A 15,713-nucleotide genomic window follows, 5' to 3' on the forward strand; every position below is an offset into this window, starting at 1 on the left:
GTAGTTGTGTGTCTATGGTGCTGATGCAGAGTGTCTCTTAATGTTGTTAGTTTAGCTGTGTCGCTGCCCTTGTGTGTCTATGGTGCTGATGCAGAGTGTCTCTTAATGTTGCCTGTTTAGCTGTCTCACTGCCCTTGTACTTGTATGTCTATGGTGCTGAAGCAGAGTGTCAATTAATTCTGTTAGTTTAGCTGTGTCGCTGCCCTTGTGTGTCTATGGTGCTGATGCAGAGTGTCTCTTAATGTTGCTAGTTTAGCTGTCTCGCTGCCCTTGTAGTTGTGTGTCTATGGTGCTGATAATGAGTGTCTCTTAATGTCGCTAGTTTAGCTGTATCGCTGCCCTTGTAGTTGTGTGTCTATGGTGCTGATGCAGAGTGTCTCTTAATGTTGCCTGTTTAGCTGTCTCACTGCCCTTGTAGTTGTGTGTCTATGGTGCTGATGCAGAGTGTCTCTTAATGTCGCTAGTTTAGCTGTGTCACTGCCCTTGTAGTTGTGTGTCTATGGTGCTGATGCAGAGTGTCTCTTAATGTTGCTAGTTTAGCTGTGTCACTGCCCTTGTGTGTCTATGGTGCTGATGCAGAGTGTCTCTTAATGTTGCTGGTTTAGCTGTGTCACTGCCCTTGTGTGTCTATGGTGCTGATGCAGAGTGTCTCTTAATGTTGCTAGTTTAGCTGTCTCGCTGCCCTTGTAGTTGGGTGTCTATGGTGCTGATGCAGAGTGTCTCTTAATGTCGCTAGTTTAGCTGTCTCGCTGCCCTTGTAGTTGTGTGTCTATGGTGCTGATGCAGAGTGTCTCTTAATGTTGCTAGTTTAGCTGTCTCGCTGCCCTTGTAGTTGTGTGTCTATGGTGCTGATGCAGAGTGTCTCTTAATGTCGCTAGTTTAGCTGTCTCGCTGCCCTTGTAGTTGTGTGTCTATGGTGCTGATGCAGAGTGTCTCTTAATGTTGCCTGTTTAGCTGTCTCACTGCCCTTGTAGTTGTGTGTCTATGGTGCTGATGCAGAGTCTCTTAATGTCGCTAGTTTAGCTGTCTCGCTGCCTTTGTAGTTGTGTGTCTATGGTGCTGATGCAGAGTGTCTCTTAATGTTGCTAGTTTAGCTGTGTCACTGCCCTTGTAGTTGTGTGTCTATGGTGCTGATGCAGAGTGTCTCTTAATGTCACTAGTTTAGCTGTGTCACTGCCCTTGTAGTTGTGTGTCTATGGTGCTTATGCAGAGTGTCTCTTAATGTCGCTAGTTTAGCTGTGTCGCTGCCCTTGTAGTTGTGTGTCTATGGTGCTGATGCATTGCAGACTGTCTCTTAATGTCGCTAGTTTAGCTGTGTCGCTGCCCTTGTAGTTGTGTGTCTATGGTGCTGATGCATTGCAGACTGTCTCTTAATGTTGCTAGTTTAGCTGTGTCGCTGCCCTTGTAGTTGTGTGTCTATGGTGCTTATGCAGAGTGTCTCTTAATGTCGCTAGTTTAGCTGTGTCACTGCCCTTGTAGTTGTGTGTCTATGGTGCTGATGCAGAGAGTCTCTTAATGTCGCTAGTTTAGCTGTGTCACTGCCCTTGTAGTTGTGTGTCTATGGTGCTGATGCAGAGTGTCTCTTAATGTTGTTAGTTTAGCTGTGTCAATACCCTTGTAGTTGTATGTCTATGGTGCTGATGCAGAGTGTCTCTTAATGTTGCTAGTTTAGCTGTGTCGCTGCCCTTGTAGTTGTGTGTCTATGGTGCTGATGCAGAGTGTCTCTTAATGTTGCTAGTTTAGCTGTGTCGCTGCCCTTGTTGTTGTGTCTATGGTGCTGATGCAGAGTGTCTCTTAATGTTGCTGGTTTAGCTGTGTCGCTGCCCTTGTGTGTCTATGGTGCTGATGCACTGAGTGTCTCTTAATGTCGCTAGTTTAGCTGTGTCGCTGCCCTTGTAGTTGTGTGTCTATGGTGCTGATGCACTGAGTGTCTGTCTTAATGTTGTTAGTTTAGCTGTCTCACTGCCCTTGTAGTTGTGTGTCTATGGTGCTGATGCACTGAGTGTCTCTTAGTGTCGCTAGTTTAGCTGTGTCGCTGCCCTTGTTGTTGTGTCTATGGTGCTGATGCACTGAGTGTCTCTTAATGTCGCTAGTTTAGCTGTCTCCCTGCCCTTGTAGTTGTGTGTCTATGGTGCTGATGCAGAGTGTCTCTTAATGTTGCTAGTTTAGCTGTCTCGCTGCCCTTGTAGTTGGGTGTCTATGGTGCTGATGCAGAGTGTCTCTTAATGTCGCTAGTTTAGCTGTCTCGCGGCCCTTGTAGTTGTGTGTCTATGGTGCTGATGCAGAGTGTCTCTTAATGTCGCTAGTTTAGCTGTCTCACTGCCCTTGTAGTTGTGTGTCTATGGTGCTGATGCAGAGTGTCTCTTAATGTTGTTAGTTTAGCTGTGTCGCTGCCCTTGTGTGTCTATGGTGCTGATGCAGAGTGTCTCTTAATGTCGCTAGTTTAGCTGTCTCGCGGCCCTTGTAGTTGTGTGTCTATGGTGATGATGCAGAGTGTCTCTTAATGTCGCTAGTTTAGCTGTCTCACTGCCCTTGTAGTTGTGTGTCTATGGTGCTTATGCAGAGTGTCTCTTAATGTCGCTAGTTTAGCTGTGTCACTGCCCTTGTAGTTGTGTGTCTATGGTGCTGATGCAGAGTGTCTCTTAATGTTGCTAGTTTAGCTGTGTCACTGCCCTTGTGTGTCTATGGTGCTGATGCAGAGTGTCTCTTAATGTTGCTGGTTTAGCTGTGTCACTGCCCTTGTGTGTCTATGGTGCTGATGCAGAGTGTCTCTTAATGTTGCTAGTTTAGCTGTCTCGCTGCCCTTGTAGTTGGGTGTCTATGGTGCTGATGCAGAGTGTCTCTTAATGTCGCTAGTTTAGCTGTGTCACTGCCCTTGTAGTTGTGTGTCTATGGTGCTGATGCAGAGTGTCTCTTAATGTTGCTAGTTTAGCTGTGTCACTGCCCTTGTGTGTCTATGGTGCTGATGCAGAGTGTCTCTTAATGTTGCTGGTTTAGCTGTGTCACTGCCCTTGTGTGTCTATGGTGCTGATGCAGAGTGTCTCTTAATGTTGCTAGTTTAGCTGTCTCGCTGCCCTTGTAGTTGGGTGTCTATGGTGCTGATGCAGAGTGTCTCTTAATGTCGCTAGTTTAGCTGTCTCGCTGCCCTTGTAGTTGTGTGTCTATGGTGCTGATGCAGAGTGTCTCTTAATGTTGCTAGTTTAGCTGTCTCGCTGCCCTTGTAGTTGTGTGTCTATGGTGCTGATGCAGAGTGTCTCTTAATGTCGCTAGTTTAGCTGTCTCGCTGCCCTTGTAGTTGTGTGTCTATGGTGCTGATGCAGAGTGTCTCTTAATGTTGCCTGTTTAGCTGTCTCACTGCCCTTGTAGTTGTGTGTCTATGGTGCTGATGCAGAGTCTCTTAATGTCGCTAGTTTAGCTGTCTCGCTGCCTTTGTAGTTGTGTGTCTATGGTGCTGATGCAGAGTGTCTCTTAATGTTGCTAGTTTAGCTGTGTCACTGCCCTTGTAGTTGTGTGTCTATGGTGCTGATGCAGAGTGTCTCTTAATGTCACTAGTTTAGCTGTGTCACTGCCCTTGTAGTTGTGTGTCTATGGTGCTTATGCAGAGTGTCTCTTAATGTCGCTAGTTTAGCTGTGTCGCTGCCCTTGTAGTTGTGTGTCTATGGTGCTGATGCATTGCAGACTGTCTCTTAATGTCGCTAGTTTAGCTGTGTCGCTGCCCTTGTAGTTGTGTGTCTATGGTGCTGATGCATTGCAGACTGTCTCTTAATGTTGCTAGTTTAGCTGTGTCGCTGCCCTTGTAGTTGTGTGTCTATGGTGCTTATGCAGAGTGTCTCTTAATGTCGCTAGTTTAGCTGTGTCACTGCCCTTGTAGTTGTGTGTCTATGGTGCTGATGCAGAGAGTCTCTTAATGTCGCTAGTTTAGCTGTGTCACTGCCCTTGTAGTTGTGTGTCTATGGTGCTGATGCAGAGTGTCTCTTAATGTTGTTAGTTTAGCTGTGTCAATACCCTTGTAGTTGTGTGTCTATGGTGCTGATGCAGAGTGTCTCTTAATGTCGCTAGTTTAGCTGTGTCACTGCCCTTGTAGTTGTGTGTATATGGTGCTGATGCAGACTGTCTCTTAATGTTGCTAGTTTAGCTGTGTCACTGCCCTTGTAGTTGTATGTCTATGGTGCTGATGCAGACTGTCTTTTAATGTTGCTAGTTTAGCTGTCTCGCTGCCCTTGTAGTTGTATGTCTATGGTGCTGATGCAGAGTGTCTCTTAATGTTGCTAGTTTAGCTGTGTCGCTGCCCTTGTAGTTGTGTGTCTATGGTGCTGATGCAGAGTGTCTCTTAATGTTGCTAGTTTAGCTGTGTCGCTGCCCTTGTTGTTGTGTCTATGGTGCTGATGCAGAGTGTCTCTTAATGTTGCTGGTTTAGCTGTGTCGCTGCCCTTGTGTGTCTATGGTGCTGATGCACTGAGTGTCTCTTAATGTCGCTAGTTTAGCTGTGTCGCTGCCCTTGTAGTTGTGTGTCTATGGTGCTGATGCACTGAGTGTCTGTCTTAATGTTGTTAGTTTAGCTGTCTCACTGCCCTTGTAGTTGTGTGTCTATGGTGCTGATGCACTGAGTGTCTCTTAGTGTCGCTAGTTTAGCTGTGTCGCTGCCCTTGTTGTTGTGTCTATGGTGCTGATGCACTGAGTGTCTCTTAATGTCGCTAGTTTAGCTGTCTCCCTGCCCTTGTAGTTGTGTGTCTATGGTGCTGATGCAGAGTGTCTCTTAATGTTGCTAGTTTAGCTGTGTCGCTGCCCTTGTGTGTCTATGGTGCTGATGCAGAGTGTCTCTTAATGTCGCTAGTTTAGCTGTCTCGCGGCCCTTGTAGTTGTGTGTCTATGGTGATGATGCAGAGTGTCTCTTAATGTCGCTAGTTTAGCTGTCTCACTGCCCTTGTAGTTGTGTGTCTATGGTGCTTATGCAGAGTGTCTCTTAATGTCGCTAGTTTAGCTGTGTCACTGCCCTTGTAGTTGTGTGTCTATGGTGCTGATGCAGAGTGTCTCTTAATGTTGCTAGTTTAGCTGTGTCGCTGCCCTTGTAGTTGTGTGTCTATGGTGCTTATGCAGAGTGTCTCTTAATGTCGCTAGTTTAGCTGTGTCACTGCCCTTGTAGTTGTGTGTCTATGGTGCTGATGCAGAGTGTCTCTTAATGTTGCTAGTTTAGCTGTCTCGCTGCCCTTGTAGTTGTGTGTCTATGGTGCTGATGCATTGCAGACTGTCTCTTAATGTCGCTAGTTTAGCTGTGTCACTGCCCTTGTAGTTGTCTGTCTATGATGCTGATGCAGAGTGTCTCTTAATGTCGCTAGTTTAGCTGTGTCACTGCCCTTGTAGTTGTGTGTCTATGGTGCTGATGCAGAGTGTCTCTTAATGTCGCTAGTTTAGCTGTGTCACTGCCCTTGTAGTTGTGTGTCTATGGTGATGATGCAGAGTGTCTCTTAATGTCGCTAGTTTAGCTGTCTCACTGCCCTTGTAGTTGTGTGTCTATGGTGCTTATGCAGAGTGTCTCTTAATGTCGCTAGTTTAGCTGTGTCACTGCCCTTGTAGTTGTGTGTCTATGGTGCTGATGCAGAGTGTCTCTTAATGTTGCTAGTTTAGCTGTGTCACTGCCCTTGTGTGTCTATGGTGCTGATGCAGAGTGTCTCTTAATGTTGCTGGTTTAGCTGTGTCACTGCCCTTGTGTGTCTATGGTGCTGATGCAGAGTGTCTCTTAATGTTGCTAGTTTAGCTGTCTCGCTGCCCTTGTAGTTGGGTGTCTATGGTGCTGATGCAGAGTGTCTCTTAATGTCGCTAGTTTAGCTGTGTCACTGCCCTTGTAGTTGTGTGTCTATGGTGCTGATGCAGAGTGTCTCTTAATGTTGCTAGTTTAGCTGTGTCACTGCCCTTGTGTGTCTATGGTGCTGATGCAGAGTGTCTCTTAATGTTGCTGGTTTAGCTGTGTCACTGCCCTTGTGTGTCTATGGTGCTGATGCAGAGTGTCTCTTAATGTTGCTAGTTTAGCTGTCTCGCTGCCCTTGTAGTTGTGTGTCTATGGTGCTGATGCAGAGTGTCTCTTAATGTTGCTAGTTTAGCTGTCTCGCTGCCCTTGTAGTTGTGTGTCTATGGTGCTGATGCAGAGTGTCTCTTAATGTCGCTAGTTTAGCTGTCTCGCTGCCCTTGTAGTTGTGTGTCTATGGTGCTGATGCAGAGTGTCTCTTAATGTTGCCTGTTTAGCTGTCTCACTGCCCTTGTAGTTGTGTGTCTATGGTGCTGATGCAGAGTCTCTTAATGTCGCTAGTTTAGCTGTCTCGCTGCCTTTGTAGTTGTGTGTCTATGGTGCTGATGCAGAGTGTCTCTTAATGTTGCTAGTTTAGCTGTGTCACTGCCCTTGTAGTTGTGTGTCTATGGTGCTGATGCAGAGTGTCTCTTAATGTCACTAGTTTAGCTGTGTCACTGCCCTTGTAGTTGTGTGTCTATGGTGCTTATGCAGAGTGTCTCTTAATGTCGCTAGTTTAGCTGTGTCGCTGCCCTTGTAGTTGTGTGTCTATGGTGCTGATGCATTGCAGACTGTCTCTTAATGTCGCTAGTTTAGCTGTGTCGCTGCCCTTGTAGTTGTGTGTCTATGGTGCTGATGCATTGCAGACTGTCTCTTAATGTTGCTAGTTTAGCTGTGTCGCTGCCCTTGTAGTTGTGTGTCTATGGTGCTGATGCAGAGTGTCTCTTAATGTTGTTAGTTTAGCTGTGTCAATACCCTTGTAGTTGTGTGTCTATGGTGCTGATGCAGAGTGTCTCTTAATGTCGCTAGTTTAGCTGTGTCACTGCCCTTGTAGTTGTGTGTATATGGTGCTGATGCAGACTGTCTCTTAATGTTGCTAGTTTAGCTGTGTCACTGCCCTTGTAGTTGTATGTCTATGGTGCTGATGCAGACTGTCTTTTAATGTTGCTAGTTTAGCTGTCTCGCTGCCCTTGTAGTTGTATGTCTATGGTGCTGATGCAGAGTGTCTCTTAATGTTGCTAGTTTAGCTGTGTCGCTGCCCTTGTAGTTGTGTGTCTATGGTGCTGATGCAGAGTGTCTCTTAATGTTGCTAGTTTAGCTGTGTCGCTGCCCTTGTTGTTGTGTCTATGGTGCTGATGCAGAGTGTCTCTTAATGTTGCTGGTTTAGCTGTGTCGCTGCCCTTGTGTGTCTATGGTGCTGATGCACTGAGTGTCTCTTAATGTCGCTAGTTTAGCTGTGTCGCTGCCCTTGTAGTTGTGTGTCTATGGTGCTGATGCACTGAGTGTCTGTCTTAATGTTGTTAGTTTAGCTGTCTCACTGCCCTTGTAGTTGTGTGTCTATGGTGCTGATGCACTGAGTGTCTCTTAGTGTCGCTAGTTTAGCTGTGTCGCTGCCCTTGTTGTTGTGTCTATGGTGCTGATGCACTGAGTGTCTCTTAATGTCGCTAGTTTAGCTGTCTCCCTGCCCTTGTAGTTGTGTGTCTATGGTGCTGATGCAGAGTGTCTCTTAATGTTGCTAGTTTAGCTGTCTCGCTGCCCTTGTAGTTGGGTGTCTATGGTGCTGATGCAGAGTGTCTCTTAATGTCGCTAGTTTAGCTGTCTCGCGGCCCTTGTAGTTGTGTGTCTATGGTGCTGATGCAGAGTGTCTCTTAATGTCGCTAGTTTAGCTGTCTCACTGCCCTTGTAGTTGTGTGTCTATGGTGCTGATGCAGAGTGTCTCTTAATGTTGTTAGTTTAGCTGTGTCGCTGCCCTTGTGTGTCTATGGTGCTGATGCAGAGTGTCTCTTAATGTCGCTAGTTTAGCTGTCTCGCGGCCCTTGTAGTTGTGTGTCTATGGTGATGATGCAGAGTGTCTCTTAATGTCGCTAGTTTAGCTGTCTCACTGCCCTTGTAGTTGTGTGTCTATGGTGCTTATGCAGAGTGTCTCTTAATGTCGCTAGTTTAGCTGTGTCACTGCCCTTGTAGTTGTGTGTCTATGGTGCTGATGCAGAGTGTCTCTTAATGTTGCTAGTTTAGCTGTGTCGCTGCCCTTGTAGTTGTGTGTCTATGGTGCTTATGCAGAGTGTCTCTTAATGTCGCTAGTTTAGCTGTGTCACTGCCCTTGTAGTTGTGTGTCTATGGTGCTGATGCAGAGTGTCTCTTAATGTTGCTAGTTTAGCTGTCTCGCTGCCCTTGTAGTTGTGTGTCTATGGTGCTGATGCATTGCAGACTGTCTCTTAATGTCGCTAGTTTAGCTGTGTCACTGCCCTTGTAGTTGTCTGTCTATGATGCTGATGCAGAGTGTCTCTTAATGTCGCTAGTTTAGCTGTGTCACTGCCCTTGTAGTTGTGTGTCTATGGTGCTGATGCAGAGTGTCTCTTAATGTCGCTAGTTTAGCTGTGTCGCTGCCCTTGTAGTTGTGTGTCTATGGTGCTGATGCAGAGTGTCTCTTAATGTTGCTAGTTTAGCTGTGTCGCTGCCCTTGTTGTTGTGTCTATGGTGCTGATACAGAGTGTTTCTTAATGTTGCTAGTTTAGCTGTGTCGCTGCCCTTGTGTGTCTATGGTGCTGATGCACTGAGTGTCTCTTAGTGTCGCTTGTTTAGCTGTGTCGCTGCCCTTGTTGTTGTGTCTATGGTGCTGATGCAGAGTGTCTCTTAATGTTGCTGGTTTAGCTGTGTCGCTGCCCTTGTGTGTCTATGGTGCTGATGCACTGAGTGTCTCTTAATGTCGCTAGTTTAGCTGTCTCACTGCCCATGTAGTTGTGTGTCTATGGTGCTGATGCAGAGTGTCTCTTAATGTTGTTAGTTTAGCTGTGTCACTGCCCTTGTGTGTCTATGGTGCTGATGCAGAGTGTCTCTTAATGTTGCTAGTTTAGCTGTCTCGCTGCCCTTGTAGTTGGGTGTCTATGGTGCTGATGCAGAGTGTCTCTTAATGTTGCTAGTTTAGCTGTCTCGCTGCCCTTGTAGTTGTGTGTCTATGGTGCTGATGCAGAGTGTCTCTTAATGTTGCCTGTTTAGCTGTCTCACTGCCCTTGTAGTTGTGTGTCTATGGTGCTGATGCAGAGTGTCTGTTGCTAGTTTAGCTGTCTCGCTGCCCTTGTAGTTGTGTGTCTATGGTGCTGATGCAGAGTGTCTCTTAATGTCGCTAGTTTAGCTGTCTCGCTGCCCTTGTAGTTGTGTCTATGGTGCTGATGCAGAGTGTCTCTTAATGTTGCTAGTTTAGCTGTCTCGCTGCCCTTGTAGTTATGTGTCTATGGTGCTGATGCAGAGTGTCTCTTAATGTCGCTAGTTTAGCTGTCTCGCTGCCCTTGTAGTTGTGTGTCTATGGTGCTGATGCAGAGTGTCTCTTAATGTTGCCTGTTTAGCTGTCTCACTGCCCTTGTAGTTGTGTGTCTATGGTGCTGATGCAGAGTGTCTCTTAATGTTGCTAGTTTAGCTGTGTCGCTGCCCTTGTAGTTGTGTGTCTATGGTGCTGATGCAGAGTGTCTCTTAATGTCGCTAGTTTAGCTGTGTCGCTGCCCTTGTTGTTGTGTGTCTATGGTGCTTATGCAGAGTGTCTCTTAATGTCGCTAGTTTAGCTGTGTCACTGCCCTTGTAGTTGTGTGTCTATGGTGCTGATGCAGAGTGTCTCTTAATGTTGCTAGTTTAGCTGTGTCGCTGCCCTTGTAGTTGTGTGTCTATGGTGCTTATGCAGAGTGTCTCTTAATGTCGCTAGTTTAGCTGTGTCACTGCCCTTGTAGTTGTGTGTCTATGGTGCTGATGCAGAGTGTCTCTTAATGTTGCTAGTTTAGCTGTCTCGCTGCCCTTGTAGTTGTGTGTCTATGGTGCTGATGCATTGCAGACTGTCTCTTAATGTCGCTAGTTTAGCTGTGTCGCTGCCCTTGTAGTTGTGTGTCTATGGTGCTGATGCAGAGTGTCTCTTAATGTCGCTAGTTTAGCTGTGTCACTGCCCTTGTGTGTCTATGGTGCTGATGCAGAGTGTCTCTTAATGTCGCTAGTTTAGCTGTGTCACTGCCCTTGTGTGTCTATGGTGCTGATGCAGACTGTCTCTTAATGTCGCTAGTTTAGCTGTGTCGCTGCCCTTGTGTGTCTATGGTGCTGATGCATTGCAGACTGTCTCTTAATGTCGCTAGTTTAGCTGTGTCGCTGCCCTTGTAGTTGTGTGTCTATGGTGCTTATGCAGAGTGTCTCTTAATGTCGCTAGTTTAGCTGTGTCACTGCCCTTGTAGTTGTGTGTCTATGGTGCTGATGCAGAGTGTCTCTTAATGTTGCTAGTTTAGCTGTGTCACTGCCCTTGTAGTTGGGTGTCTATGGTGCTGATGCAGAGTGTCTCTTAATGTCGCTAGTTTAGCTGTCTCGCTGCCCTTGTAGTTGTGTGTCTATGGTGCTGATGCAGAGTGTCTCTTAATGTTGCTAGTTTAGCTGTGTCGCTGCCCTTGTAGTTGTGTGTCTATGGTGCTGATGCACTGAGTGTCTGTCTTAATGTTGTTAGTTTAGCTGTCTCGCTGCCCTTGTAGTTGTGTGTCTATGGTGCTGATGCACTGAGTGTCTGTCTTAATGTTGTTAGTTTAGCTGTGTCGCTGCCCTTGTAGTTGTGTGTCTATGGTGCTGATGCAGACTGTCTCTTAATGTCGCTAGTTTAGCTGTGTCACTGCCCTTGTAGTTGTGTGTCTATGGTGCTGATACAGAGTGTCTCTTAATGTCGCTAGTTTAGCTGTGTCGCTGCCCTTGTAGTTGTGTGTCTATGGTGCTTATGCAGAGTGTCTCTTAATGTCGCTAGTTTAGCTGTGTCACTGCCCTTGTAGTTGTGTGTCTATGGTGCTGATGCAGAGTGTCTCTTAATGTCGCTAGTTTAGCTGTGTCACTGCCCTTGTAGTTGTGTGTCTATGGTGCTGATGCATTGCAGAGTGTCTCTTAATGTCGCTAGTTTAGCTGTGTCGCTGCCCTTGTAGTTGTGTGTCTATGGTGCTGATGCAGAGTGTCTCTTAATGTTGCTAGTTTAGCTGTCTCGCTGCCCTAGTAGTTGTATATCTATGGTGGTGATGCACTGAGTGTCTGTCTTAATGTTGCTAGTTTAGCTGTGTCGCTGCCCTTGTAGTTGTATGTGTTGCGCCGACCCATCTCTGTGCTTCTGTTGCCTTTGGTGTTGTCCGTGTCCCTGACCCCCTGGTGCAGGCTTTGGCATTCTAAACATGTTCTCAAAAGTCGACCGTGGTATGCTTCCCACTTCTCCATGCAGTTACTATGATATGAATCTCCCCTAAGCCCTTCACTTTATAAAGTGTCGTTTGACAGCGCAGCTGTCACTAAATGTTGTGTGATCAACAGAAAACAAGCTTCAGAGTACTCTTGAGAGATCGACCTTGGCTCCACCTGCTTTTCGATAACTGAGTACAGCATCGAGTTGGGCAACTGTGTGGTTTCACTGAAAAAGAGCGCTTGTGTTGCACTTTCTTGGACACGTAGGGAGTCTCAGTCACAATTGTGTACTGCTAACTCCTCGTTGCTGTTGTGACCATATGGGAATTTTGTACTGAGTTCAATTATGTAATGGACTTCAAGGAGTTGCAGTTCTTTTTCACGATCTCCCTCCTCTCAACTTTTTTACAACTCGGTCTATGCCAGTTTATTTCAAAAGGGTATTTTTCCCACACTCTCTCTCTCACACACTCTCTCTCTCTCTCTCACACACTCTCTCTCTCACACACACTCTCTCTCTCACACACTCTCTCTCTCTCTCTCACACTCTCTCTCTCTCTCTCACACACTCTCTCTCTCTCTCACACACTCTCTCTCTCTCTCACACACTCTCTCTCACTCACTCTCTCATACTCTCTCTCTCATACTCTCTCTTTCATATTCTCTCTCTGTCAATCTCTCACACACTCTCTCACACTCTCTCTCACACACACACACACACACACACACACACACACTCACACACTCTCTCTCTCAAACTCTCTCTCTCACACACACTCTCTCTCACACACACACTCTCTCTCTCTCACACGCACACACACACACACACTCTCTCACACACTCTCTCAAACTCTCTCTCTCACACACACACTCGCTCGCCATTTTATAGTTGGGTCAGAGTAAGTTTCCATATGAAGAGTATTTTTTTTTATTTTTTTTATTTGTTTTGTTAATAGTGCAGTTTGATTCTGCACGAAACCAAAATAAAAGGAACATCCACCTCACCCGCCAGGGCCACAAAACTTCAATTTCCCATGTTAATTCAAATGATAACAACTGTATATATGGTTTGTTTTAATATTAGCAAGGCATTGGGCCCATATTATATTCCACTATCCTAGATTAAATCTCCTCTGGAATACAGTTTTTGAATACAGTGTAAACAAATTGAATATTAAATTACTACAAGATCCCAGCATGGTTTTACTTGTGTATTTATCCTCATTGGGATTATCAGGGGGGTTTTGTAAATTAATACATGTTTCTATGCTCATTGCTGAATCATTAATATTACAAAAAAGAATTAAATTAATTCAAACTTTTTTGGAATGCCTGGTCAAAATGTATACAGTAAAACAGTGAACACTGTATGTGGCCCAAGTGGGAGCCATACAAATCATTTTCAAGCTGTAAAAAAAAGTTGCTTAGACTATTGTATTAAAATCCAGAAGATACATTGAAAAATAGATTATCTTTAATTGATAATCAAAACACATCATTACAATGAACAGATTAATTAAATCATCAAATAGAACTCCACAACCAATAACACCCAAATATCCATTCATTAAAAACCAGGCCTAGTATCAGAATGAGGTTCTTCAACAAACCGGAGAAAGTGTCTGTAGCATTCCTTCTGCCAAGCCACTGTGGACAATAAACATGTTTCGGTGGACATTCTCCAATTATCCACCAATCTTCATCAGGACCAAAAGTAAATAAGCATCTTAGATAATGCTTCTCATAATTGGGAATCACTAGGGTCATGTGAAGTTCGAGACATCTAACGCCACAAGGCCCAATGAAGGAAGTCTCCACGAGCTCTATGAGCAGCAAGGAAGCAATTCTAGAGGCAGGAGTTTGAGCAACTTAAGGAAGAAAATGCATGATGCTTAGATGCAGGCTACAAATAGAATCAGGGCTTGTAAATCTTATCTAATAAACAACCGCCCAGTCTGAACTGTAGTTCAGTAAATAGCAGCCTACGGGAATGCGGTGGAAGAAGTGTGGCCGAGTAATGTACTTCGGACTCAGCAGGCAGGACGTTGGGACTCCAAGCCTTGGATATATAGGCACCATCTGGTGTCTGTGTCCATCCTGCCTCTATTTAACTTTCTTGATAGAAAACGACCAGCAGAGGTCAGTAAAATACCAGAATCACTTTAGCATTCTCTAGATTCCAGCCCATAGAACTTGTCTTCCACGAGCACCCGTAGATAATAATTTTTTCTAATCTTGTATTATCAGTGATATGACCACGAAGGCCCTGATTTTATATAAAAACGAGCTTTTGAACTATGCCATTTCCAGCTGAAAAGCAATATTTCTCTCCATGTGTTCCCATACCTGTTGTGTCGCGCAGTTTGGTGCTTACTTTCCCTCCATGTTAAAGAACAGTAGATGTTTCAGCACCCAGGCTAATATGCTGCATAGCTAAAAACATACAAGGTCCCAAAGGCGAGACCAATTGCATTGCAAATGCTTGTTTTTAACCCTGCTATCCAGGACCTTGTTTCTAATCCGGTACTAGTAGCGTGCCTAGCTCTGAGTACAGTCCAAGGGTATTATTAAACAGTAACATTACCAATCTTACATAGATGTCTAGGAACAATTTAATTGAAAATATATCACTACGCAGACTGCCACTCCTGTTGGATATTTGGGCTGAAATGGAAAAGTGTCCGCCAGAGCCCCGAAAAATTGTGGGCCCTGGTATACCACGTGATGAAGTTAGGGGCAGTGTCCCTGGATTATAACACATTGGCGTGTTTACATAGACCTCAGCTTAGAAATGCATAGCACATATAGAAACACAGTGCAGTGAAAGTACAGTAAAAATAAAGGTACATTGGATTGTTCGATGTTAAATGTTTAACAACATGGCTGTAATGTTGGGGTTGGTTTTGTGATTAAGCATCAGAGCAGCATTCATTTGATAATCAAGCAACTCGCGTGACTGTCGGAGTGCTTAACACTGTAGGTTGAGAGAGACCTGCAGGTGATGAGCGACCCTGCTCCCGCTCGGAGCACATATTGGATGTACCCTACTCCCACTCGGAGCACATATTGGATGTACACTACTCCCACTCGGAGCACATATTGGATGTACCCTACTCCCACTCGGAGCACATATTGGATGTACCCTACTCCCACTCGGAGCACATATTGGGTGTACCCTACTCCCACTCGGAGCACATATTGGATGTACCCTACTCCCACTCGGAGCACATATCGGTGTACCCTACTCCCACTCGGAGCACATATTAGATGTACCATACTCCCACTCGGAGCACATATTAGATGTACCCTACTCCCACCTGGAGCACATATTGGTGTACCCTACTCCCACTCAGAACACATATTGGATGTACCCTACTCCCACTCGGAGCACATATTAGATGTACCCTACTCCCACTCGGAGCACATATTAGATGTACCCTACTCCCACTCGGAGCACATATTAGATGTACCCTACTCCCACTCTGAGCACATATTAGATGTACCCTACTCCCACCTGGAGCACATATTGGATGTACCCTACTCCCACTCGGAGCACATATCGGTGTACCCTACTCCCACTCGGAGCACATATTAGATGTACCCTACTCCCACTCGGAGCACATATTAGATGTACCATACTCCCACTCGGAGCACATATTAGATGTACCCTACTCCCACCTGGAGCACATATTGGTGTACCCTACTCCCACTCGGAGCACATATCGGTGTACCCTACTCCCACTCGGAGCACATATTAGATGTACCCTACTCCCACTCGGAGCACATATTAGATGTACCATACTCCCACTCGGAGCACATATTAGATGTACCCTACTCCCACCTGGAGCACATATTGGTGTACCCTACTCCCACTCAGAGCACATATTGGATGTACCCTACTCCCACTCGGAGCACATATTGGTGTACCCTACTCCCACATATTGGGTGTACCCTACTGCCACTTGGAGTACATATTGGGTGTACCCTATGAAGTACCAAAATTATATACCATAGAGCTATACTTACCAATAGCCCAATACCAATTACAGAGATAATCAGTCAGTCGGCAATGGAGAAGGTTCAATTGTTTATTTTGCAAAGTACTCTATATAGAGGAGCCTCTCTCTCAACCTCACCCATCAAGGTGCGCGGAGAAGCCTGCTGGCTTACATTCAAAACAGTGCATATATACTTTCAGCATAACATGTGAAATCCCCGTACATGGAAAAGTACCCCCTTGGCTGAAGCACAGAGGGAAGCCCATATATGGCACAGTTGATTAGTTCGAAACCAAGCAAAGCTATTATGGGGGCAGGTCAGTAAAGGTGACTCCCTTTCATCTTGGTGCCCGGGAGGACAGGCACGACGCCTCTAGGAATGCGCTTATCACGCTTGAAGCCAGATGCGACCTTGGGTTCCCAGGACTAGAATGAATAGTGCGCCTTCAGCTTCTTCTAACAACTCGGCCTTTTCTCCTGAAAGGGTATCACGTGATTTCTGCCTGCACTGAGCTGAGACGGGATTTAGAAACTGA

This window comes from Lissotriton helveticus, chromosome 1_1 (genome assembly GCF_964261635.1).
Source record: "Lissotriton helveticus chromosome 1_1, aLisHel1.1, whole genome shotgun sequence".
NCBI lineage: Eukaryota > Metazoa > Chordata > Amphibia > Caudata > Salamandridae > Lissotriton > Lissotriton helveticus.